Source organism: Alosa sapidissima, chromosome 9, assembly GCF_018492685.1.
Source record: "Alosa sapidissima isolate fAloSap1 chromosome 9, fAloSap1.pri, whole genome shotgun sequence".
NCBI classification, from domain to species: Eukaryota; Metazoa; Chordata; class Actinopteri; order Clupeiformes; family Clupeidae; genus Alosa; species Alosa sapidissima.
The window spans coordinates 13,403,486-13,428,315 of record NC_055965.1 but is presented as its reverse complement, the minus strand read 5'-3'; the positions used below and the strand labels follow the sequence as shown (position 1 = coordinate 13,428,315).

At 40.2% G+C, this 24,830-nt stretch overlaps 1 long non-coding RNA gene across 1 annotated transcript; it reads left to right on the top strand.

Moving 5' to 3' along the window:
- Window positions 1-472: 472 nt before the first annotated feature.
- Window positions 473-3,307, top strand: LOC121719830. The gene is made up of 3 exons (XR_006034383.1): window positions 473-678; window positions 2,526-2,529; window positions 3,297-3,307. It is a non-coding gene; the product is annotated as an uncharacterized LOC121719830 (long non-coding RNA).
- The last annotated feature ends 21,523 nt before the right edge of the window (window positions 3,308-24,830 follow it).

Sequence of the window (24,830 nt, the reverse complement as noted above, 5' to 3'; positions counted from 1 at the left end):
TCAATTTAATTGGTTTAGTATTTGTTGCTTCTGTTTTATATATTAGAATGTTATGTGCAATACCAAGATATGGTAGAGTATGGGTTGGGTTGTTGAATAAACCAACAGAGTTTATGCCAATTCTTTGTCAGTTTTACTTGTTAAGGATACTAGGAAAGTTTGTCACATGCATAGTTACTGGGTGAAAAAAAAATGCACTGAAATTGTGTCTTTAACAAAGGTAACAAAAGCCTGAGAATGGTTTAAATATATCTCTGAGCAGCTTTCTGGCAACCGTGGCACTTTAAACAGAAGTCAAAAACTAGCTTAATTAAAGATGAAGGTAAGTGAAACACATTGATATAATTCTGAACATCTCAATGCTGCACTTTTTCCCATAAAATTCCATGAAACGGTAGGCTAATGTACATCTTATATGTAATGTAGGCTATGAATATGATCAATATCAATGTACAGTAGGCTATACATTCAGTCCATTTTCTTGCATTGCTTCTGACCCAACAACTTCTATGCCGTTTAGTCTTTTATTGAATTTGCATTGTGTTAAAATATGATAACCTATTCAGCGGTCACAGTAGGTAAATGCCGCCACGTGTGGTCCTTGAATTTGAGGAAATTGGTCCTGGAAAGTCCTTGAAAGGTCCTTGAATTTGATGTTCACCAAGGTGTGGGAACCCTGTTAAACGGTCTTAAATGTCATGTTCCTTAATTAAGGTCTGAAAAAGTCTTAAATTCTGTTGCCGAAGTCTTCATTTTTTAAACAAAGGTCTTACATTTTAATTATACTAGCCTGCAAGCAAGGAGAAATGGGGGAAAAAACAACAACAATGTGAAAATTCAACAGGGGGTTGCTTAACATCAGAGATCGTCTAATTTAGTGTTGCACGTTCACCGATACTACAAAAGTGTCGCAATAGCTATTAGCAGTTGTCACAATACCTAATTTTATTAGTATCAATACTTTTAAGAATGACCTTGTTCTTGTTCGTGTGCACAAGGCTTCTAGTGCCTCCTCCCAAAGCCTGTGGCTGTGCGTCTTTTCTACTCACACACATATGCGCAGCTGTCGTGCCATAAACAGCGAGACATGGCTGCTAGTTTAGCTTAAGTGATTCTGTGGTAACACATAATAATAGGCTAATATCAAGTTGATTTGCTCACTTGCACTTCTCAACTTTGTGTTGCTAACCTACCTAGGCTATGAGATGTATGTAGGTCTACTATTGGGTTTAATGTCATTTAGAAATAGGCAGCGCAAACTTTTACATCTGGAGAGAGCTCCTTGCTAACTAATTCTGCTAGCTCAGGTCATGTATGTCATTCGTAATTAGTGCTAAAATCATTATTGAACATGATCCCTTCTATGAACTTGATAGTTTTTTATTTACATTTATTTTATCTAATGTCAGACAACAATGAATTGCATCCACATATCCTTATACATTATGTGCAACTATTATTCACTAGCCTAAAACCGTGAGACTGAAGGCTACAGTAATTACTCACGTATTTCTTGAAGTGACAAGCACTCAATTACATCTAGGCCTACACACCACATTAAAATTTGCCTAGGTGTAATAGTTTAAAAATAAATATTAAGTATTCAAATGACTAAATATTAGGGCTTTGACTCCGAACTTCGTTATTCGAATATAATTAGATTATTTTAAAAATCAAAGATATTCGAACGAATTTTAGGGATCTCTTAATATTCGAACCTGTAGCCTATGGAGATCATTTCTATAAATGTATTTTGTTGTAAACGTTGTTTTCAATTCAGATTCCGAAGTTTTTTTCACGCCTGGTGAAGTAAAATAGGAGCTCATTAGCAAGGCTATTATTGGTCATCTGGGCTCCTGTAGGTGACATTAGCATCCTGGCTGGTTCGCGCTTAGTGAGCTCACACATAGACATAATAGACACTTTTATTTTAATACTTCTGATTTTAATTACCTGTTATCAATCAAAGCAAACAGGGACAAGAAATGTCAACACAATCATGAAAAACACTCAAATAAATAAATGTGCAAATAAGTCTGAATGAAAAGCAGCACTGGTTGAAGCCTGGAAATATTGTAAACAAACGTTTAGATTAATTTGCTAGTTTATCATAGTCTGGTTAGACAGTTCAGTTTCCCTACGTGTGTTTAAGTTTCAAATGAATACTTTTTCTCCTTGGGACAGGCCCGTTTGAATCTTGGAAAATACTTTTCCATTTGCATCGGGATTGAGATGATTAGAACTTAGCAGTCAATTTGAATGCAACAGTTTTGAACAAATTTGTGCAGCGTGCTAATGATGCTAACCGGATTTAATAGCAATTTAGCCAGTCAGACTAATGTTTGGATTACATGTGCATGCTGAGGAGAGATGTGCCTGTTGAGAGGGAGAGAGAGAGAGTGCACGGGGCAAGGAGAGTCTGTGTTGAAGTAGGCCTACTTCTATCGCCTACTCTGGTAGAGTTTGACATACTACAATGCAGGATATATTTAGCCTATTTATTTATGGACAACGCAAGGCAGGAGGTGTGTGTTGCTTTTAATTATGAATGTTCTATCGAATGTATTTTTTTATTGTTATCGATTACATGTCTATTGCGATACATATCGCTATCGTTTTATCGCCCAGCCCTATGCTCAATAATAACAATTTTACCACACGCATAAATACTCAGCCTTTCGTGCACGTAGTCTGTTGACATTGACTGATACACTGCCCTCTGGTGGACAGAACATATAGAACTTAAGTTTGATACCAATATCGGTCTTACTGAAGACATTTAATGGTTAAAATATTATTAATACATATTCGAATATATTCGAATTTTAATATTAATAAACAAACAAACTTCGAATATGATTTTTGGGCAAAAGTCAAAGCCCTACTAAATATGTTTAGCAATTAAGCAGATTAATAGTAATTATGCAGATTAAAAAATACTATACATTACCTTTACACTTTATATGAATTCGAAGGTATATGAAATAGAAACATATGAAATAAGCCATAATTTTCTGTGTGTGTGGAAAGAGTCAAGCAGAATCTAGGATGCCCACTGGTGTGAATGATAACACTATATTCAATATTACTGATGATGTCAAGGTGGTCTGGGCCCCCAAATCAAATACATTTTTTAGGAGTTATCGAAGAAGTATCGAAATCGCTATTCTTGATGTGGTATCGGTATCGAAACAATAATTTTGGTATCGTGACAACTACACTAGTCTAATTTCTTGGAATATGCGCAAACAATACTTTGGGTTTTCGCACCGGCAGCAATGAATCAACATAATCAGTCAAAAGGAGAAGACAGCACATCATGGGGAAGTGTTGTTTTAATTGTCATTATGGATTTGATCTGGTGTTTTACAACCGCATAATGGGTGTGATGTAGGTCTTAATTTTCATGTAAGTGGTCTTAAAAAGGTCTAGTCTTATTTGGGGTGGTCAAACCTGGGGAAACCCTGTAATGGAAAGAAGATACCGAAGGCTTTTTTGCCATATTGAGTCAGCTTTACTTTCTTGTCCATAACTTGTCTAGGTTATGACACATTTTATTGTTCTTTGTCCTTTGGACAGTGTCTGGTGAGCTCGAACAACAAGGCTTTGAATCAGTTTACACCAGATTTGCCCTTCAATGAGACTGTGTGACATGTTCCAGCAATACTCATCACTTAAACCTCACTGATCACAGGAGAAATGTTCCTGTTGAAACCCACTATCAGAACTAAACAAGGCAACGCTGCATTTAGTTGTTACGCGTTCTGACTATGGAGCCAGCTCCCAGATGACAAAAAAAAATTGCCCAAATTACTTTTTTGACATCAGGACTCTGAACCAGTGACGGACTGGACGATCTGGCATTTGGGGAGATGCCAGAAGCCCCTCGTGGGCCGTTTGGGCCGACCAATCACGGAGCGGCATGCTTGTCGGCTTTGCGCGGCCCATTTATCGTTAGGACGGTTTTACAATATCTCTTGGCCCACTATTAAGCATCAATAGTGTTACATGGCTTCGAATAAGCCATTTATCTCTAACTCCCTTTTCCTCTTTCATAGTAGGAAACTGATCAGTATTTATACCAGACATGAGTCTCTACACTACAGTCATGGTGAGCCTCAATATTTAGTATTAATATCAGTCTACATTCTTTTGTAACCTTATTCAATCAAATGATTTAAAAGTGCATTGTTTGAAATTGGAATACAATAAATATGCTGCCTGTATCTTTTATTTTATTATTGGTTTACAAAAGTTAGGCTACATGAAGCAATGACTTCTGGGAATTTCAAAACCGAATGCGTCTACTTCCTTCAGCACGGGAAATTTCCGATCTAGCATGCCTTGATCCTCGGAATTTTCCCCTTATAAAAGGTAATAAACTGCCCCCAAATGCACTTCAAAACATAAGAGAATGTCTGCTTAAGTGAAGGTGCTACGGTTGAAAATCTACAGTCGGAATTGACACATCTCGCCACGCACTGGGACAGCCTGAAAAAGTCTCCTCTAAACGAGTATACAGTCAAAGCGTCGGACTTTGATGATGCGATATAGGAAGATACAGAAATAAACCTGGTGAGCAAGAAATGTGCTTCCTGCAAGAATTGTGCAATCTGTTGCTATTTCCTTCTCCAGCAGTTAAACCTCTTTACCTGTGCCTACAACATTATATGGTTAGCAAATTAATTCCTACTACCACTGTCATGTACTCTAGTGGCATGCAAACAGAGTTTTTCCACTCTTAAATTCATCAAGAATCGCCTAAGGACACGATTGTCACAGGATAATTTGGAGGCCTTTATGCTGATGGCGACAGAGAAAGAGGTCCTATAATGAACTTGGATGCTGATGACGTGATAGACAGGGTTGCGGAGAAGAGCAAGCTCCTTCGCACCTTGTTAACTGCATGACGTTAATTAAGACACACTTGTGGAGCGGCTGCTCTGATGGGTTTCCCGTTTACCAACAAAACTACATTTGCGCGCAGCCGTGGGGCAGAAGACGCTTGGTGCCAAAACGTTATAAACTTACCTAAACTTACCTAAAGACCTAAATAGTCGGCTGCTGTAAGCTACAATCGGAATTGTTTATATACCCCTGGTCCCCTGTTGTCTCAATGATAATAACATCTCATTTCAGGCTATATTTCAGAGTTTGCCGTTCATTTGCATTAACATCGTATTTTGTCATTTTTGGCGAAGACATGCATTCCTTTAGGTATATAGAATATTTGGAGTTGTGCATTGATATATCCATGTTCTTGGTTCAGTCTTGCATATTAAAGTTAGAGTTCATCACCAATGGGGCTACAAACCTGTTATGTCCGTGCATGTGAAGTTATATCTGTGTGTTGCGGGCACATGCACGCGCGTCCCCGTGTGGGCCGCTGGTTGGTGAAAATGCCAGGGCTGTTTTTTAATCCCAGTCCGTCACTGCTCTGAACTGAACTATTTTCAGATGCCCATTTTTTTTTACACTGAATAGGCTTAGTCCAACCAAAACAAGGTTTTGCCTATCGGTAAGCTGGATAGGGGTTAATCCTAGCCTGACAATACAGTTTACTCACTAGATGAGGTGAGGGAATTCAACAAACTTGTTTAAGCTTGACAAATATATATTAATAAAATCTGTTTTTCAATTGGGCAACATATAGCAAATGTGAGTGGTAGCTATCACATCCCCCATTCTGTGTTTAAGTGATTAATAAGGTGTGTCTGATCTTTGTGCTGTATCAAAATTCCCACAGTTATGAAAGCAGACGGTCAAACAAATGTCTTACTTTGTATTTTTGAGTGGCTCACAAACTAACAATGTTCTATTTTCTGCTCTTCTCTCCCTCCTCCCTTTGGTTGGTTCCACCACCAGGATAAAAGACTCCAGATTGACCAGCCCACGCTTTCATCCACCATTGTACACAGTATGGCACGCTTTGGCACAAGTTCAGTTTGTTTATGTTATTGTTTATTAGTTCATTTCTCCATGTTGTATGATTTATAGATAGTCTTAAATTGTCATTGTGCAGTTGGTCCGTACAATGCAATTTGCTTGTGCAGCTTTTAAATATAATACCTGCATACACACTCACACAAAAAAATAAATAAATAAGAATACACATTATAAAAAGAACATATCAAGGCATTAACATGGTTCCATTGCTTGAAGTCCATTTTAAAGTGCATCTGTGCAAGCTCCCATTGCTTAAAGTCCATTTTTAAAGTACAACTGTTTTGCTTTGTTTTATAAAGTAAAAGTTTGAAATGCTATGAAGTGCCCTATTTTTTGACCCTCAAACTAATATCTCAATTGTAACTCCTACTTCTCAACAGTTTCTCATTGCAATGTCTCCTCATCTGCTCTATTATTTCTCCTAAGGAGAAACAAGTTGTAAGTGAGACTACACTCAAACATATAAGAGATCTCCCGTATTTCTCCTGCTTCTCAAACTAATATCTCTTATGTGACTCCATCTGCTCTATTATTTCTCCTAAGGAGAAACAAGTTGTAAGTGAGACTACACTCAAACATATAAGAGATCTCCCGTATTTCTCCTGCTTCTCAAACTAATATCTCTTATGTGACTCCTACTTGTCTTATTGCTATGTGTCTCATCTTTTGCTTGTTTTATTTCTCCTAAGGCAAAATTAGGAGAAATAATTGTGACAAAAGTAATACTTAAATGATCCTTAAAAGAGAATCACCATTTTGCCTCTTTAGCAATAGAAGGGATACAAATGAGAAGCAAAAGTTTCCTCTGGGAAGAGACAATATATCGACAACATTGTGCATATTTGATGTAAACTATCAAGCAAAAATGTGCTTTTGTTAGTGTTTGTGTGATTTGGCAGGCATTTTCAATGCTAGATCTATTTATGGTTACACTTTACTTGACATTATTGACATAAGAGTGACATGACATTATCATGAACGTGTCATAAACAAGTCATAAACATTTATGACATAACGGTTCTGTTATTATATGACATTTGGTTTTTGTCATAACAAGTTAGGGTTAGGGTTCATGTGTTAGGGTTAGGCTTCACTCTTATGTCGAGTAAAGTAAAGTCTTACCCTATTTTTTTCTCTCTCTTAACTCTCTTCTCTTAACTCTTTTACTGTTAATGTGATCTGGTACAAAATGTTTCCAGCACTGTTTCTCACAGTCGAGCTGAAAGGAGCATTACAAAAGTGAGAACATGGAATACTGTAAATGATACAAAAAGAAAACAAACAAACAAAAACGACGCGTTCTCACAACCCCTGCTGTTCTACAGCGCATTACATTCTAGAGGATGGTCTAACGGAGCATAATCAATCACATTCACTAAGATGCTCTTATGGAGACGTTCTTAACCAATATATTTCCAATCTGAAAGGAAAGGATGTGGGGGGGGGGGGGGGGCACCATCATTATTCTGTGTAATTCCGTGCAAGAATCCCCTTAACGTCATGGTCAATTAATGTCTAATTGACTTCCAGAAATGGGTTGGACACTCTGAGTGAAGGGAGCACTTAAGGTCCGGACTAATGCTTTTGTCAAGCTATACATCTAAAACAGAGGCATTATTGTCATTTACAAGAATCTCGGCCAGGGGGAAATCAATGAGGCTTGGGGCAGTAATTGGTGTGTACATCATAAGTGAGCGCTCTCAAATGCGTACAGCCACTGATTCGGTCAGGAACATGTCAACATGTTCTTATTGTTTTTTTTTTTTGTTTTTTTTTGTAACACACTTTTACGTCAAGAGATCCTCCTGCTTTAAAAAAAAAAAAAAAAACATATGCTAACTGCAGCTTGCAAATTTATGTTTAATTTCTTGGCATGAGCCACTTGTTCCCCGTGTTCCTTTTCCCACCAATTATTAATTAGTAGAAGAATAGTGAGCTTGAACCCCCCCCCCCCCCCACAGATAAATTAACAAATTGATTGGTTGGTGGATGGATAGATGGAAAGATAGACAGACAGGCAGGCAGGCAGGCGGACACAGTTTATGTTGTGTGGCATAACCTCCTAAAAGGGATAAGCAAACCCACATACAAACAGAGAACTAGACAAAGAGACAACCATGCCACGCTGGCCTCATACACTACGCCTCTCCAGCCTCTTCCCTCCTCTCTGCAGGGGAGGCGTCTGAGCCCCAGAAAGACTAGCGCCCGGAGGAGTGGTTAGTATTCAGCATGGGGGATTACAGGGACTCTAATCTTGTTCCTTGAAAGGAGATGCTGTGTGAGAGTGTGTGTGCGAGTGTGTGTCTCTTTGTGAGAGAGAGTGTGTGTGTGTGTGTGTGTGTGTGTGTGATTGTGTGTGTGTGTGTGTGTGTAAGCGAGTGTGTCTCTGTGTGATTGTGTGTGTGTGTGTGTGTAAGCGAGTGTGTCTCTGTGTGTGTGTGTGTGTGTGTGTGTGTGTGTGTGTGATGGCCAAGCCGCAGTGGCAGATAAAGTCTATCCTGCGTCTGGCCCCGACTCACCTGCAGCACCAGGCTTCCCCCTCTGCACTAAACATCGCTTTGGAGTCCTGCGGTCATCAGTGACAAGATGGTAAAAATGTGGACAGTAAACAAGAGGATATAGCTCTAGAATAATGGCCTTTGGCACAGGAATCTGGGCATTTCACTATAGTGTCGTGTTGGTCAGTGTGTGTCATCTCACTTCTGATTAAAGGAAAGCTACTTCTTTATGATGTACTGTACACTGCAGTAACACTTGAATGGGTAGCCAGAAGAGCAGCTCTAAAAGAGGAGCCTGGCACGAATACAGATGCACCAGGATAGTGTTTATCAAGCCCAGCCAGCGTGGAGCTTTGCATTCTGACTGAGTAAACTTTAGAGCGAGAGAGAGAGATAGAGAGAGCGTCTGCAAAGTAAACACCCATATGAATGCCTTGCATAAGTAAAATATCTGAATCTAGTTTTCAACAAGTTTCCAGGCTCGTGCTTCCAGTCGGCCTCTTCGTGGCTAAGAGGGCGTTTCTGTGATTCAGACCTCTGCCCTCTCTCTGCCACGTTTTCCGTTGATTAAGGTTGCTTGTCTTTTGGGAAGATAACTCAAGCCAGGCTTTCTTCATTTGTGTAACCTCGGTGGTGAAACGACCAATAAACAGTAAATCTAGGGGCGGGGATAGAGGGTAAAGAACTTGGCCATAGCATTCAATAGCCACAACAAAGTCATGGGATCGATTTCAACACTGTGCCCTTTAGCAAGGCACTTAACCCCAAGTTCCTTCCGCAATTGGTATCTTCTGAAAATCGCTTTGGATAGAAGAGTGCATTTAAAAAGGAATAAATAAACATATACCCAAATCTATCTGGAGAAAATGTCCCAAGTTTAAGAACTGAAAGGTGTGATGTCCAGATGTCTTCAAATGTTGTCCACGTTGCGTCTCCAGTATCCCAGAACGGACACACCATGACACTGCCACTGCAGACAGTCAGGGTAGATATCGCGGGAATTCAACATTTAGATCCTGTACAGTAGTATAATAGTTAGACCTACTTTGGAAACAAGCATCTGCCAAATCCCAAACCCATATTTTCACCTACACTATCTCCTATACTATAAAGTTATTATTTTGTCATTTTATTAACCTCACACAAGACACATTTTGACGCACAGTTAAAGTGTATATTGCCATCAGGTGAAGTGGGGGGCCACCGAGCCATTGAGACAGAATCACGCCTGGCTGAGTCTAATGTGAGGGGCATAACGCAAGGTAGATTCCCCAGTGGATTCAGGCAGCCGAGATTTATGACAGGACATGAGCTAGCCACGTCCTGCACGTCTTCAGTACCGCCGAGATTAGGCCGGCACGTAATGTAACGGCTCGAACATGACTACGCGCACCCGGAATCGATACCTCATACTTTTGTGAAATTGAGCTTTAGCGTTGGTGTGGAAGGGAGAGGGAGGGGTGGTGGGGATAGGTAAGTGAGTGAGATGCAGGAGTCGGGAGGAGAGCTTTGGTGGCGTCGTGCTAAAGGATCAGTGAATGAATGTGAGCACATGCTTGACTGTGCTTTGCAAGCCTTTAAAAAAGAAATTGGAAAAAGTAATACCAAATGCTATTCAGTCCTTTTCTGCTTAATAAGACCTGCAGTATGTTATCATATATGTGCACCCTTCCAGGGGTGTCAGAGTGGGGGTAAAACCAGTACTGATTTCTAGGGCCCCAAGAGGAGGGAGGGCCCTTGAAAAGTCTGGAATATATTTTATTTTACCTGGATATTTTAATTTCCTGATTTAAATTTCATAATAAATGTCAGATGAAATGTAAAGTTAGTTTATTGGCTGAATAACTTGGTTGACTGACTGACTATTTTGTTACAAAAAAGTGACGACTATCTAAGTTCTCACCCACCCCTTTCTAATGCGCCAAATGGTTAAGTCCATCTGCACGTTGTAGTGGTGAAGTGCAAACTATGCTGCTGTACAAATGACTTTTTCCAAAAAAGCTAAAACAGGCCACCAAAAAAGAAAAGGAAGACAGGAGAAGGAGATAAAACAAAATGAGGGGAGATAATTGTTAACAGGCTTATTTTTTAAAGAAAGGTGAGCACAAACTAGAACACAAAATCAATGGTACTTAACTGCTTAAATATCTCTGTGATAGTGCTAAAAAACTACTGAGATGACCCATTGAAAGAACAGAAAATACACATTCAATGATAAGCTGGTTATATATGTAATACGAGGTAAAGGCGAAATAAATAAACTGTACACTAACTACGCTGTTTGCACACAACACACCATTATAATAGTAGCCTAATTTGAAACATGTTTAACTTTAAATAAATATGCTATGATAGCTATAGCCTACAATATAATTAGCAATAATGGGCTAATAAGTGTAATAGCTTAGACTACAGGTAGACTACAGGTAGCTTAGACTACATAGCATGTCAGCATTATAGCTTATCAGACACATGGCCCTCAGTTTCAGATTTCCCATCAGGACTGCCTATAAATAGAGCCCAGGATCTTATGCTACGCCCCTGCAGCCTTCTTCATTGAACTACTGTGTAACAATTAACTTTTGCAAATTCCTGTCGTCCTCTCCTTAGCGAAATGACCTTCAGAGCAGTTACAGTAATGGGATACATTCTGTTTCCAATCACCTGGCCTTTTTGCAGGTGTTTAGGACGAGAGTCGCACCGGGGGAGCTGGAGAGACTCACCCAGAGAATGTGAGAGAGGGGGAAAGAGGGAGAGGGGGGCACACAACCAGAAAAGGGTAAGAGGGAAATTAAGAGACACGGAGAGAGAGAGAGAGAGAGCTAGAGAGAGAGAGGGAGAGAAAGAAAGAGAGTGAGAGGGGGGGATTGGTGAGTGTGTGAGTTAGAGTGAGACGGAGCAAGAGAGTGAAACAAGAGAGAGGATAGATAGTGAGAAAGAGAGTTAGAGAGAGAGGGAGCAATTTTAAGAGAGGAACGAGAGAGAGAGAGAGAGAGAGCAGACACCCCATGTTTAATCACATCTTTGCCCATAGTGCAGATGGCACGGATAGGAAACGAGACCCCCACAGACTCCTAATCATGGCAAACGCCCGCCTGCCCGCCAGCACCAGCTATGCATGGGCAACACCTCATCGCCTCAGCAGGGAGGCTGTCCAACGTGACGGCCCTCAAATCTCAATTCTTTTTCCCGCGGCCACAGACGGAGTTAAATTTCCTCGTGCTCGCACACCGAAGCCGCCAACCGGCTCGGCTGCTGGTCTGCGGAGCCCGAAGCTTCAGACGCATGGATGGCGTTTCGGAATTGTTGTGGCTGGTGTTGTTTAAATTAGCATATAGCAAATGAAGCTAAGCTGTTTCACAATACTGCATTAACTTGTTTGCTTTAACAATGTTAATGTATTCCAATCCGCGATGCCCTCTGCTCTGACATGGATGTTTGGATAGTGAAGCATCCTGTTTTCATTATTCAATTATACATGTTGTTGTGAAAATCATTAGACCAAACCATCAGTTCTGCTTAATGGAAAGAATGCTGATGATTCATTAACAGATCAGTGACAGTGATAATGTTAAATGTTGCTTATTGATAATGTGATGCAATTGTTGACCGTTCCTGTTACGTTGTTATTGTTATCCTAGTTGCTAAGTCATATAGCCAATTCACCACATTTAACAACCTAGCTCAGATAATTTGATATGTTCATTTTTCCCCTCTCCTAATTTGCATCAAGTGCAATTCACTCAAGTGATTGTAGGCCTAATTTGCATTATTTTTTTTTCCCCGAGGGTGTATTTCCATATTTTGCTTGTTTTTTTTTTTTACGACTCGGCCGATAAGCAACAACATTGTGTTAGCTGACCGCACAGCCAGACACTCCTCCCATGGGTGAGAGTATAACTGACTGTGCAAACAACCACAAAAAAAAAAAAAACGACAACAAGAGGAGCTCTTTGCAAACATGAAAGGCTAAACAAGGTCATCCGCCTTAAGAGCGAGGGATTAACGTCTGACTATCAACGGCAAAGGTATTACTGCAGCTGCAGTGTTCGAGCATCACACCTAAAGACTGCGCTTCAAGAAAGAGTCTGAAATGTGAGGGGAGAGGTGAATTATGAGCCAAAAGCTTTTAAACTCCCATTTTGAGTCTTAAGCTATTCTCACAAGAGGGTCAGAGGTAGTGATTAGAATACATGAATATTTAAAGTCTTGCATCTATTTGCAAAAAACAAAAAAAACAAAACTGTTGGTAGTCTAGGTCTGTTAATGTAGTTTAAAAGTGCATCACTTGTTTCATATTCATGACAAACATTTGGTAAACCCTCATAACACAGTTTGTTTAATCATGAATGCATAAAACGGCTTCATTCAAAGTTCAATTCATTCAAAGCATATGAGATGTTGCATGCAATACTATATTGGAATTGTGAAAGACTTCTCATACATAACACTGTTTCCAATAGTTATCACAAGAACCAGGGAATGTGGGTCCAGATGCTCTGGGCTTGTATAACACAAAATCAACAGGCTACAACGGGCAGACGGAGACACTGATTACAAAGTGTCCAGCTCAGATGCCACACAGCACCCCCAACTGTACAAACACCATCACCCAAAGCCTGGAGAGATTCAGGCATGTTGACTGATGAATAATGTCACTGGACACATGTGAGGAACTAATCGGAGGTTGCTGTTACTAATGATAATGATGATGCATGGAATTCTGGCAAGTAGAATGAAACGTTCTAAATCATCCCAGTCTAACCACAATTCATTCAGCAAGTTTTTTTTGCCCAAAACAATCGGAAGAAACCTTTACAAGATCCCAGTGGGCTTGTTTTACAGCTTGTTAAATGGGTCCTTAAGACATGTTATAGATCATTGGTTCTCAAAGTGTGGGGCGGGCCCCACTAAGTGGGGAATAGAGACATGTCAGGTGGGGCGTGATGAACAGGAAGATTTTTTTTTGTGCCTATCTTTAATAATGCCTTTCTTTTTTGACAAGGAAGACAATAGATTAAAAACGAAATAGCCACACAAACATATAGGAGTCATAAACAGCTGATCCAGCAGACCGAGACGGGAAATGTAACGTAGAACCAAAATGCGAAAAAAATATTTTAATATTTTACCATTTTGTTGCGTTGATGGGGCCAGGTGGGACTTTAAAATTCTCCACCTCCAAAGTGGCCCCGAATTTGAATGATGGACGAAGTTTTGAAACCACTGTGCTAATTTAACACCACGGGTAAGGCCTTAACTGCTAATTTAACACCACGGGGAAGACCTTAACTGCTAATTTAACACCACGGGGAAGACCTTAACTGCAAACACTGAATGAGTCTATATGGTCCCGTATGCCACACAATACCTGTTGTTCATGCATGAGAACTTTGCTTGTTGACAGATTTGTACTTTGCCCACCTTTTGGTCCTTGGCATTCCATAGGGTACTTGTTTTGCATGCCTGTATCCATTCATCCATTCGTTTAATTATGCATATTTGTATGTATCTTTGTGTGCGCCTATATTTGAGTGTGTGTGTGTGTGTGTGTGTGTGTGTGTGTGTGTGTGTGTGTGTGTGTGTGTGTGATGGGGGAGTTTAGTTCCAGCTGCCTTTTCTTAGTGTGGATTTGGAAAAAAACCCCCATCTACACAGGAACTGTCGGAGCAGTAGTGAGCATCTCTTCACTGACTTCCAAGCACAGCGTGGCAGCATGGTTTCCATTATCTGCCGTGGAGTCGTTGTTTGTTTGTTTGTTTACTCACCTGTGCGAAGAGGAGCGTGCGCCCGGGCGACGTGGAGGATTAAGCACCACTTCATCAGTCAGCCCATCACGCCACACGGGGGGGGAACCTCTTCACCCCCTCCACACCCCGGGTTCATCTTCTAATGTTCCCCCACGCCTGCTTTGACACAGAAAGAAGTCAGGTGTGAAAGGAGGGAATAAAGAAGAAGAAGGAGAAGAAGAAGGGAAAGCTTGTCGTTTCAAGTGCCTACTGTGCCATGAAAGCACATATATTCAGTCTTACGATGACAACGATGATGATAATGATGATGATTAGAAGTACCTGGGCTTTGTGATGTCATAGAGACGCTCAGTATTCCAATTCCAGCTCCAGAGCTCACAGTTTCCCTACCGTGTGTTATACAGCTGGTAATTCACAATTAACAGTACGGGCACGGGTTACCAGATCATGCGATCATGGGATTCTGTATTGTGTTCTGATTCATCTCAAAATAGTTAGTGGGAAATAATGAACACACACACACACACGCACACACACACACACACACACACACACACACATGTTGTATTAAATCTTAGCTGAGAGTAAATGATCACAGCAGCTCTCCATCGTTCAACCCTACCCTACAGAGGCTGTGAATTCAGCTCATTTAAAGGGGCTAAAATAGGGGTTTTTTTTTGTGTGGGGGGTACTCTGACAAAGAGATTTGGGTCTGGATAGCAACTGAGAGAGGTCCAATTTAAAGAGTGGGAGTTTGGTATGGAGGGTGAGACAGAGGGCCTATAATTGGCAACCTTCTTTTCTTATTAAAAGTAAAACAGGAGGAAGTCCCGGTGGATTCGCTAAGCTGTGCCCGCCCTTATTGGAATCTTGAGTAAACAGAAAGGACGGCGCACACACACACACTACACACACACACGCACACACACACACCTACACACACACACACACACACATATACAAACATCAGAAAGAGAGAAACACATAATCAGATAATGATCATTTTTCAATAATCTTCTTATAGGCCTAATCAGAGGATCTGAGGGGCAGTAATTGTTATCCACCCTGACTTAACACCGCATAACTTTCAAATAGCCCCTGAAAGATGGTTCTCAAACGTAGTCAGCTCCACCAAGAGAAGCAATATCCCCCACCCCTCATAAATATCTGTCTCTGGAATAGAAAACACTCAATTGAACTTCAGGGGGTAAATAATGACACAGGGCATTAATCAGCTAGTGTATCTGCACAATATCTCATTGGATTTTCAAGGAGAAGAGAGGTGCCTTATTTATTTATTTTTTTCCGGGATATATACCGGTACCAATCTAAAAAACTGGGAGAATATAACCTGGCCACTCTCACATCTTGCCATTCTCACTTATACATTAAAAAGAAGTACACACACACACAAGCATGCACGCGCGCACACACACACACACACACACACACACACACACACACATACACACACACACACCACTTCAATCTGGAGACCTGTCTCTTTTCCTTTCCTCTGCCTCCTTCCATCAGGAGCGCTCTTAGCACAGTGGCATGTGGAGATGCCTGTGGACAGCAACAAAGGCTGATGGACTCGCCGCAGACCCCTTTCTCTCTCTCTCCCTCTCTCTCTCTCTCTCTCTCTCTCTCTCTCTCTCTCTCTCTCTCTCTCTCTTCCTCTCCATCTCTCTCTCTCTCTTGCTATGGTTGCTTCTGCTTCACTAAAGCGTGCTGCTTTAACAAGTTCATGACACAAAAATGTGCACAAGTTTCATCCCTTTAGGGAGGACAAGTGTACATCAAGAAGACTACAGCTACCAATTACCTCCCCTCTCTTTCTCTTCCTTTTGTCTCTCAGTCTCTCTGTCTTCCTGGCAATCAACTCTCTCTCTCTCTCTCTCTCACGCACACACCTTTTTGTCTTATCCTTCACTCTTCTTTCCTCACATGGTTCCTCATCTGGTTCAATCTAATATTATTCTTCTTCCCATTTCTGTTTAAACATTTCCTCTGTCTAATTTGATCAACTACTCTTGTTTTGTCTCTGCGGCTTCAACGCCCATTTTGTCTCTATTTTCCTATTATTCATTCATTCATGCACTCACCCACCCTGTCTTTCTTTTTTTTCTTTCTTTCTTTCTTTCTTTCTTTCTTTCTTTCTTTCTTTCTGTAGAACAGGTAGTGAGTGGCAGTATATTTCTAAAAGGAAATCACAGTAATGGGTGTTGCACTTGCCACCCTTCCCTCTGTTCCTCCCTCCCTCTCTCCCTTTCTCTTTCCCCCACTCGCCTCCCTCCCTCTCCTGCTTTTCTCCAGGCCTATTTAAAATAACGCTGACACGCTAACAAATTCGAACAATTAGCGCCTCGCGCTGTTTTAGTGACTGCCGTGCAGCCGCCACGGCTTCCCACTTTCCCCTGGCTCCTCTCCGAGTGGGCTGGGACCACCTCTTCCTCCTCCGTAAAAAACTGCCCCCCCCGGGGGATGAATACTGTAGATCCAGCTGTGCGTCGTCCCTCCGGCATGCCCTGACAGCCACTGCCTCTCTGCAGCTGCTGACCAATGGGGTACTGACCGCTCTTCTTCCCACCATTTCTCACACTACCCACCCCCACCACCATGTTTAAGTGCACCCCAACCCATTGCTAAGGATATGCCCTTTATGATGCAACATTAAACAGTATTCACATGGATGCAGAGGTCATGCATAATGGATGTGCGTCGACTCACACAATATGTTGTAAAATGGCATCGTGCTTTTATCTCTCTAGAATGATACTTTGGAGCAGCCGTGATTTTCATTACAAAAAACGAAGATAATAACACGGATGGAAAAATGTTTTGCTTGCTCTGCATGACCATAAAAAATGAATAAAAAGCATATGCCTTATAAAAGGGAAATAATACCCCATGTTGCTTTATAAAGGACTTTAGCTTTTAATAATTTCTAATTGGAGAATAGCTGATTGTCAGAGCTTAAATATTGTGTCCTCATTTTAAAAAATGCTTTGTTCAGAAATAGATCAGTCATCAGAGATCAGATCAGAGATGTTTGATAACTTTATAGTAGATGTTGATGCTCTATTAAATGCTTAAAAATATCCTTTATCTTACATGGTATGAAATGTGGTGTTGGTTGCCAACAAATGGGAATGCAATAGGCTACTAAAACTATAGCCTACTTACCATTGTACCATTGTTGCAAGACTGTGACTGGACCTGTTAACCCTGCCTCATAAGACTGATTATACTGTATGTGTGTTATAAATATGTTATAACCAATACATGTCCTTGTTATTACATCATGAATGTTGATGTCTCATGATTTAACTTCATCATGTTACCTTTCTATATCTTTAATCTGTATAATAACAGCTAACTCACATCATAACATCACACATTAGATGTATCAACAAGCTTCCATAGCTTCATGATGAAATAATAGGATACTGAATATTTGCTGCTGGTGGGTGGAATCCTTGTATATCCATTTTTTTTAATTATTATTATTATTATTATTATTATTAGGGTAAGGCTATTTGCACCCCTGGTACAATTAGAAGTGTATGCTATTCGTACCCTGGTGTAATTAGAAGTGAATTCTATTCATACCCCCGTCTGGTACAAAATATCATTGAATGCTATTTGTACCCCGGTGCACACATCAATGTGTTCTATTAATACCCTGTCTGTTACAAATATCAGTGTATGCTATTTGCACCCCTGTGCATTTACTCTGGCATATTGATCACACAATGTAATAAAAAAAAAAAAACGAGCAACATGTTTCTGCTGTTACATCACAGGGTGTGAATAGCTCAGCTGTGTAATAGACACTCTGTATAAGGTATGCTGTTTGCATCAATGTATAGTAAGAAGTAGAAGTGGATGCTATTCGTACCCTGGTGTATATAGTAATGTATGCTATTTACACCCCGGTGCATGAACTAGCTATTTGTTGCAATCAAAACTTCTGTTTGAGAACCGATTTCTTGTTCAAATTGCGCACCTTTTCTCCAGAGACGTTGGTACACGTGCACACTCACTCCGCCAAAATGCATCTCATTCAGGAATTGAACCCCAGTCTCCCACATACTAAACTGTGTCTGTGACCTCTGCACTATCTATTTCCACATCTAGGTGGATGTTCGCAGGTAAACTTATAGTTTATAGGCCTGAGCGTCATATTCACTAAATTTCTGTTAACTAACAAACTGACGGTTGTATGTGTTCACTGAACGAAGATTATGAAAATAAAACACAACTTTTCAATCTAAAACTTAATTTGAACATGTACTAGTGCCAAAACCTTTCAGAATTCTTCACTTTCTGCTGACGAAAAAACGAATGTCCGCCATGTTTTTTGTGCACGTGAGCAACGTATTTTTGTTGTTATGTCACAGGGTGTGAATAGCTCAGCTGTGTGGCCAGGGCTATTCATTTGAACATTTCATCATCAAATAATAATAATAACAGAGTGTCTATTAGACACTCTGTTATTATTATTATTTGATGATGAAATGTTGGATTATTTAAAAAATACAAGACCATACAGTGCTTTATAATGACATAATAAGTTACTGAATATTTGCTGCTGGCTGGTGGATTTGGAGATATGAGATTTCTACCAGACAGCAATGACTGAAGTAAAGGCTTATTTTTTACCCACAGCATATCAGAGGTCTGGCACATACAGTCTGTCAATGTGAAATCTGCCTGTAATAACACATGTGTATGTCAAAATGTGAAGCAAAGATTCTAGAACAGAGCTCTGTTCTAGAATCTTTGATGTGAAGTGTGGTTTTGAAAATGAGGTCTGGGAGTCCACAACAATCTGAGCACCATTGGCAATCCAGAGAGGTGTCAATGTTGTGAAGAAAACTGAATGTAAAATCCATTGCTTTCCTTATGAAAGAAGCAGTTAAGGTTTTTGGTTCACACTAGCAAGCTAACTGTTTAAAAGAACCCCAAAAACACCATTATCAGCCCAGGTGCCACAAGACTCGATCAAACACAGCCATCAGGTGTAAAGACACTTAGGCACGTAACTTTTACCAGACTGTAACCAGATTTGGAAAGCAACTAGCATTGCAGTGAGAGGAGGAGGAAGAGTGAGGATGAGGAGAAAGAGGAAGATCGGTTAGGAGAGGGAGATGAAGATAGAGCTAGACCTGGAGGATACATGAACAACAAAAAAAAATGACAACAAAATGTACATATCAAACGGACAACATAAGTTGACTGTGTTAAAAAGACTGGGTTGATCCATTCACCCAAAATGTTGCCGGGTCTGTGAAAGGAGGCCTGGGTGTTTTCACTGCAGTATATTAGAATATGTGCTGTTCTGATTCCTTGTGCAAAATGTATTGAGTGATTTCACAACGTGTACAGTGTAGGTGTGGGTTTGTCTGTGGTATTTGGTCAATATATTCTTGCACTCTAGTCTAAATTATCCTCTAAATATAGTCTAACAATAACTCAGGGGGGAAATCAAATCTACACCATATCCTATGAAAAGTCAAAAGGTCTAATGTGAAGTATTTAGCGCAGTAGTCAAACACAGATCAGATCATATGACTCAAATGTGAGAAAACAACAAATACAGCATGTATACTGTATATATAGTGTTTTGACAAAATAGTCTTAAGCAATCAAAAATGAATACAAATATTCTAGTTTTATGTCGTGTGTGTGTATGTGTGTGTGCGTGTGTTTTTTGTGTGTGTGACCTTAAACCAGGTGTGTTTCAATTTCCAGCCTCCTTCATTTCCCTCACCCCCTCTCCACACACACACACATACACACACACATTACACACACACACACACACACACACACACAAAACTCCCTCCCCACCCTCACACCCCACCGTACCCCAGTGTGTGTGGTAACATGAAGCCTCTCCTTTCTAAGGGCAGTATCTCTTAGCAGCCGGCGTTTCCAATCTCATTCTCGCCTTGTGCCTTAGAGGAGCTGTAAATTCATATTGCGGCGGCATCGCGGGACCCTGAACTGCAACAGGAGGCCGACAGAAGCATTCAATTATCCCGGCGAGAAAATCTTTAGTGTCCATTACGGTCAGGATGAATGGCTGAGGCTTCCTTTCAGAGGAGAAATCTTTTACAGGAGATAGGGGAGGTTTTAGCGCACTACGTCTGAATTCAGAAGTCAGCCGTATGCTACCTTTTTTTCTCGAGAGTCATCTATTTTGTTGTGCTCAGAAACTGTCCTTCATGTTGAAAACATTCAATGGATCCATCACATTAATTGACCACAGACATCTTGAAACTCAACTAATTAAGAGCATGTGTGCACCTTGTTGATCATTTTGAAACAGTTGACTTTACTTCTCTTCATGAGGCTAGATGCCAATAGTCATTCAAAACATCTAAATTCATGTATCTTCATATCACACTCATGACTGAAGTGCTCAAATTAAATAGATAAGTCCACTGCAGCCACAGGGGAAACGTGGGGTGTCATTGATGAAACTTGAATACTTTTATTTACTTATTCATTTTCTGACAGAGTTGAGCGAGGCCTTTTTCCCAAACAAAGACTTTCACAATCGTTTTCTATTTCGAAGGGTTTCTTTTCTTGTGTGGAAAAATATCTCTATCATATAGTGCTGGCACGCATCCAGAAGCGGGTGTAATACATCAATACCTTCATATTCCAACAACAATGTGAGTCTAAAACAATCTGAATCTGACAAGCATATCTGCCCAAATCTCCACACCATAACACAAAGTATGCATACAACCTTGTTTGTATAAGTTTGGTGAAAATAGGCAAGCGCTTCTGTAGTTTGATAGCTAAAACTTAAAGACTTAAGGAAGAGCTATTTCCTGAAGGCCACTAGACTGCCGAACTTAGACATGCCACACAAAGTCCATGGGCCAGAGCAGAAGTTGGTATCACCAAAGATGGCAAAATCTAGCAATGATTTTCGTAATCCTCTATGTCTGAGAGATATGTTTTGGCATGATACTTTTTTATAAGTGGTAGCTTAGTTGTATTTTTACTGGCTTTTATACCTATACCCAGTACAATTCACAATACATGCCTATGTGTAGGTATAGGTGTATGCAAGTGTGTGGGATGATGCGATATGTCTTAATCTATGTTATATCATATGTAGATGGCATAGGCTTTTAGAAAATATACAGTTTAGATGGATAATTTAGCTTTCCATGAATTACATAGGCTAAAATGTATCCGTCATACACTTTTCACCTATATAATATAGGATTAGATAGAGGCAAAAGACTAAAGGTGGATGGATCAAATCCAAACTCTTGCTATATCACATCTAGAGAGTATAGGCTTTTAGAAAATATATGGGTTAGATAGCTGAATACACTTTACATGGCTATTTTAGACCCATAACTAATAGCTGTCCATTGAAAATCAATGCATTTCAATGTAATGCAAAATACATTACAAAACTAAGGTATAGTGGTATGGAGGAAGTTGGGAGATGTCTCAATGCACATTATATCACATCTAGAATATATAGTCTTCTCAGAAAAATATATTTTAGGGTAATTAATCTGTTTTCCTTAATGATACCAAAACTACAGTATAATGATCGGACATGCCACCATGATATTTCAATTCTAAAGAGAATGCATGTAGATCCTGCATAACTATTAGGCCTAAATTCTGTTTTTTCAATTTGTCTGGAACTAGATTTCTTTTCTGAACATTCTACAGTACAAATATAAACTGCCAACTTTAGAGTGTGTTGGTCAGTGTTGCCAGATTGGGCTTCTTTTGACTTCGTCGGGCGGGGGAAAATAAGCTTTAGGTGGGCAAATACAATTTTGAGTTGAATGGTTCTCTATAACAAAATCGTTGTTGGGGCGTTTTTTTGCTGAAGAGGGCGGGTTTTTGAGGGTGAATGGGCGGAAATCCCTCAACCCAATCTAGCAACACTGGTGTTGGTGTTTGCTGGGCCACAGGGCCAGTATGTGGATTTTAGTTAGGCTACAGAACAACAATGGCTGTTGTAGTGTCAAGAACAGATTACAAGGTGAGTCCTGTTTATTTTTATTTGTGTTATGATTCAGATGTGTGAGAATGAGTAAGGATATGACCAATGACTAGGCTACTTGTGAAAGACTACATATAATAACCAAACCAGCCCAAGTAAGGTACTAACATCATTATCAAGCAATGATGTCTGCTGTAAACCGTACTGTAGACTTTTCCAATTTGTGTGTGAACAAAAGAAAGGACAAAAATTAGGGGCAGCCGTGGCCTACTGGTTAGCGCTTCGGACTTGTAACCGGAGGGTTGCCGGTTCGAACCCCGACTAACCCTGATTGGGATAAATGCAGAGACCAAATTTCCCTCACGGGATCAAAAGAGTATATATACTTATATATACTAACTATGTGTGAGAGAGCAGTTTCAGTTGGTAGGCTAGAATACAGATGAGAGTGGCAGAATACTGATGATGCACAGTCAAGCTCAAGCCACTGCACTCTCACTCTTTTTTCTTCCTCACATACACACACACACATACTTCACATGTTCTCTCCCTCACATACACACACTCTCTCTCTCTCACTCACTCACACACACACACACACTTCATATATTCCCTCTGTCTCTCTCTCTCTCACACACACACACAGTCACACACACTGTTGCTGAGTAGGAAAATGCCTCATTTTAGCACATCATTCCTGATATATCTCTGTTGCTTTCAAATTGTTGTACATCCCAGAATAGAGAAGCATGGCAGAAGGAAGTAGTGGTATTCAGGGGGAGTGTTTAATACATTGTTCAGACGATAAACCTTGTGGCACCTACTGTATGAACATAAAGTCATGGAACACACTACTGAGAGCAGCTGAAATAAGAGCCCCATCCTTGATCTTGCTAAAGCTCTCCCTGAGGCTGGAATACCATCCATATTGTATCACAGAAAATGCAGTAGCATCAAACTGCTTGACAAGATCCTTGCAAAAGACATATCTGCAGAAGCGTCTGTCACAGAGGACCTAAGAAAATCCACAAGGGAAGGTCCAACGACTTTAAGAGTTTATGAGGCCAAATGTATACAGGTGCTGGTCATATTAATTAGAATATCATCAAAAAGTTCAATCGTGTCAGTAATTCCATTCAAAAAGTGAAACTGTTATATTAATTAATTACACACAGACTGATATTTCAAATGTTTAATTATTTTCATTTTGATGATTATAACTGACAACTAATGAAAATCCCAAATTCAGTATCTCAGAAAATGTGAATATTACTTAAGACCAATACAAAAAAAGTTTTTTTAGAAATATTGGCCAACTGAAAAATATGAACATGAAAAGTATGAGCATACAGCACTCAATACTTAGTTGGGGCTCATTTTGCCTGAATTACAATGCGGCGTGGCATGAAGTCGATCAGTCTGTGGCACTGCTCAGGTGTTATGAGAGCCCAGGTTGTTCTGATAGTGGCCTTCAGCTCTTCTGCATTGTTGGGTCTGGCGTATCACATCTTCCTCTTCACAATACCCCATAGATTTTCTATGGGATTAAGGTCAGACGAGTTTGCTGGCCAATTAAGAACAGGGATACCATGGTTCTTAAACCAGGTACTGGTAGCTTTGGCACAGTGTGCAGGTGCCAAGTCCTGTTGGAAAATGAAATCTGCATCTCCATAAAGTAGGTCAGCAGCAGGAAGCACGAAGTGCTCTAAAACTTCCTGGTAGACGGCTGCGTTGACCTTGGACCCAAAACACAATGGACCAACACCAGCAGATGACATGGCACCCCAAACAATCACTGACTGTGGAAACTTTACACTGGACTTCAAGCAACGTGGATTCTGTGCCTCTCCTCTCTTCCTCCAGACTCTGGGACCTTGATTTCCAAAGGAAATGCAAGATTTACTTTCATCAGAGAACATAACTTTGGACCACTCAGCAGCAGTCCAGTCCTTTTTGTCTTTAGCCCAGGCGAGACGCTTCTGATGCTGTCTCTTGTTCAAGAGTGGCTTGACACAAGGAATGTGACAGCTGAAACCCATGTCTTGCATAAGTCTGTGCGTGGTGGCTCTTAAAGCACTGACTCCAGCTGCAGTCCACTCTTTGTGAATCTCCTCCACATTTTTGAAGGGGTGTCTATTAATGTGCTTGGACACAGAGCTCTGTGAACAGCCAGCCTCTTTAGCAATGACCTTTTGTGTCTTGCCCTCCTTGTGCAAGGTGTCAATGGTCGTCTTTTGGACAACTATCAAGTCAGCAGTCTTCCCCATGATTGTGTAGCCTACAGAACTAGACTGAGAGACCATTTAAATGCCTTTGCAGGTGTTTTGAGTTAATTAGCTGATTAGAGTGTGGCACCAGGTGTCTTCAATATTGAACCTTTTCACAATATTCTAATTTTCTGAGATACTGAATTTGGGGTTTTCATTAGTTGTCAGTTATAATCATCAAAATTAAAATAAATAAACACTTGAAAAATATCAGTATGTGTGGAATAAATGTATACATTATACAAGTTTTATAAAAATACATTATACATTATTCTTGAATTTCCCCTTGGGGATCAATAAAGTATCTATCTATCTATCTATCTATCTATCTATCTATCTATCTATCTATCTAAGTTTCACTTTTTGAACGGAA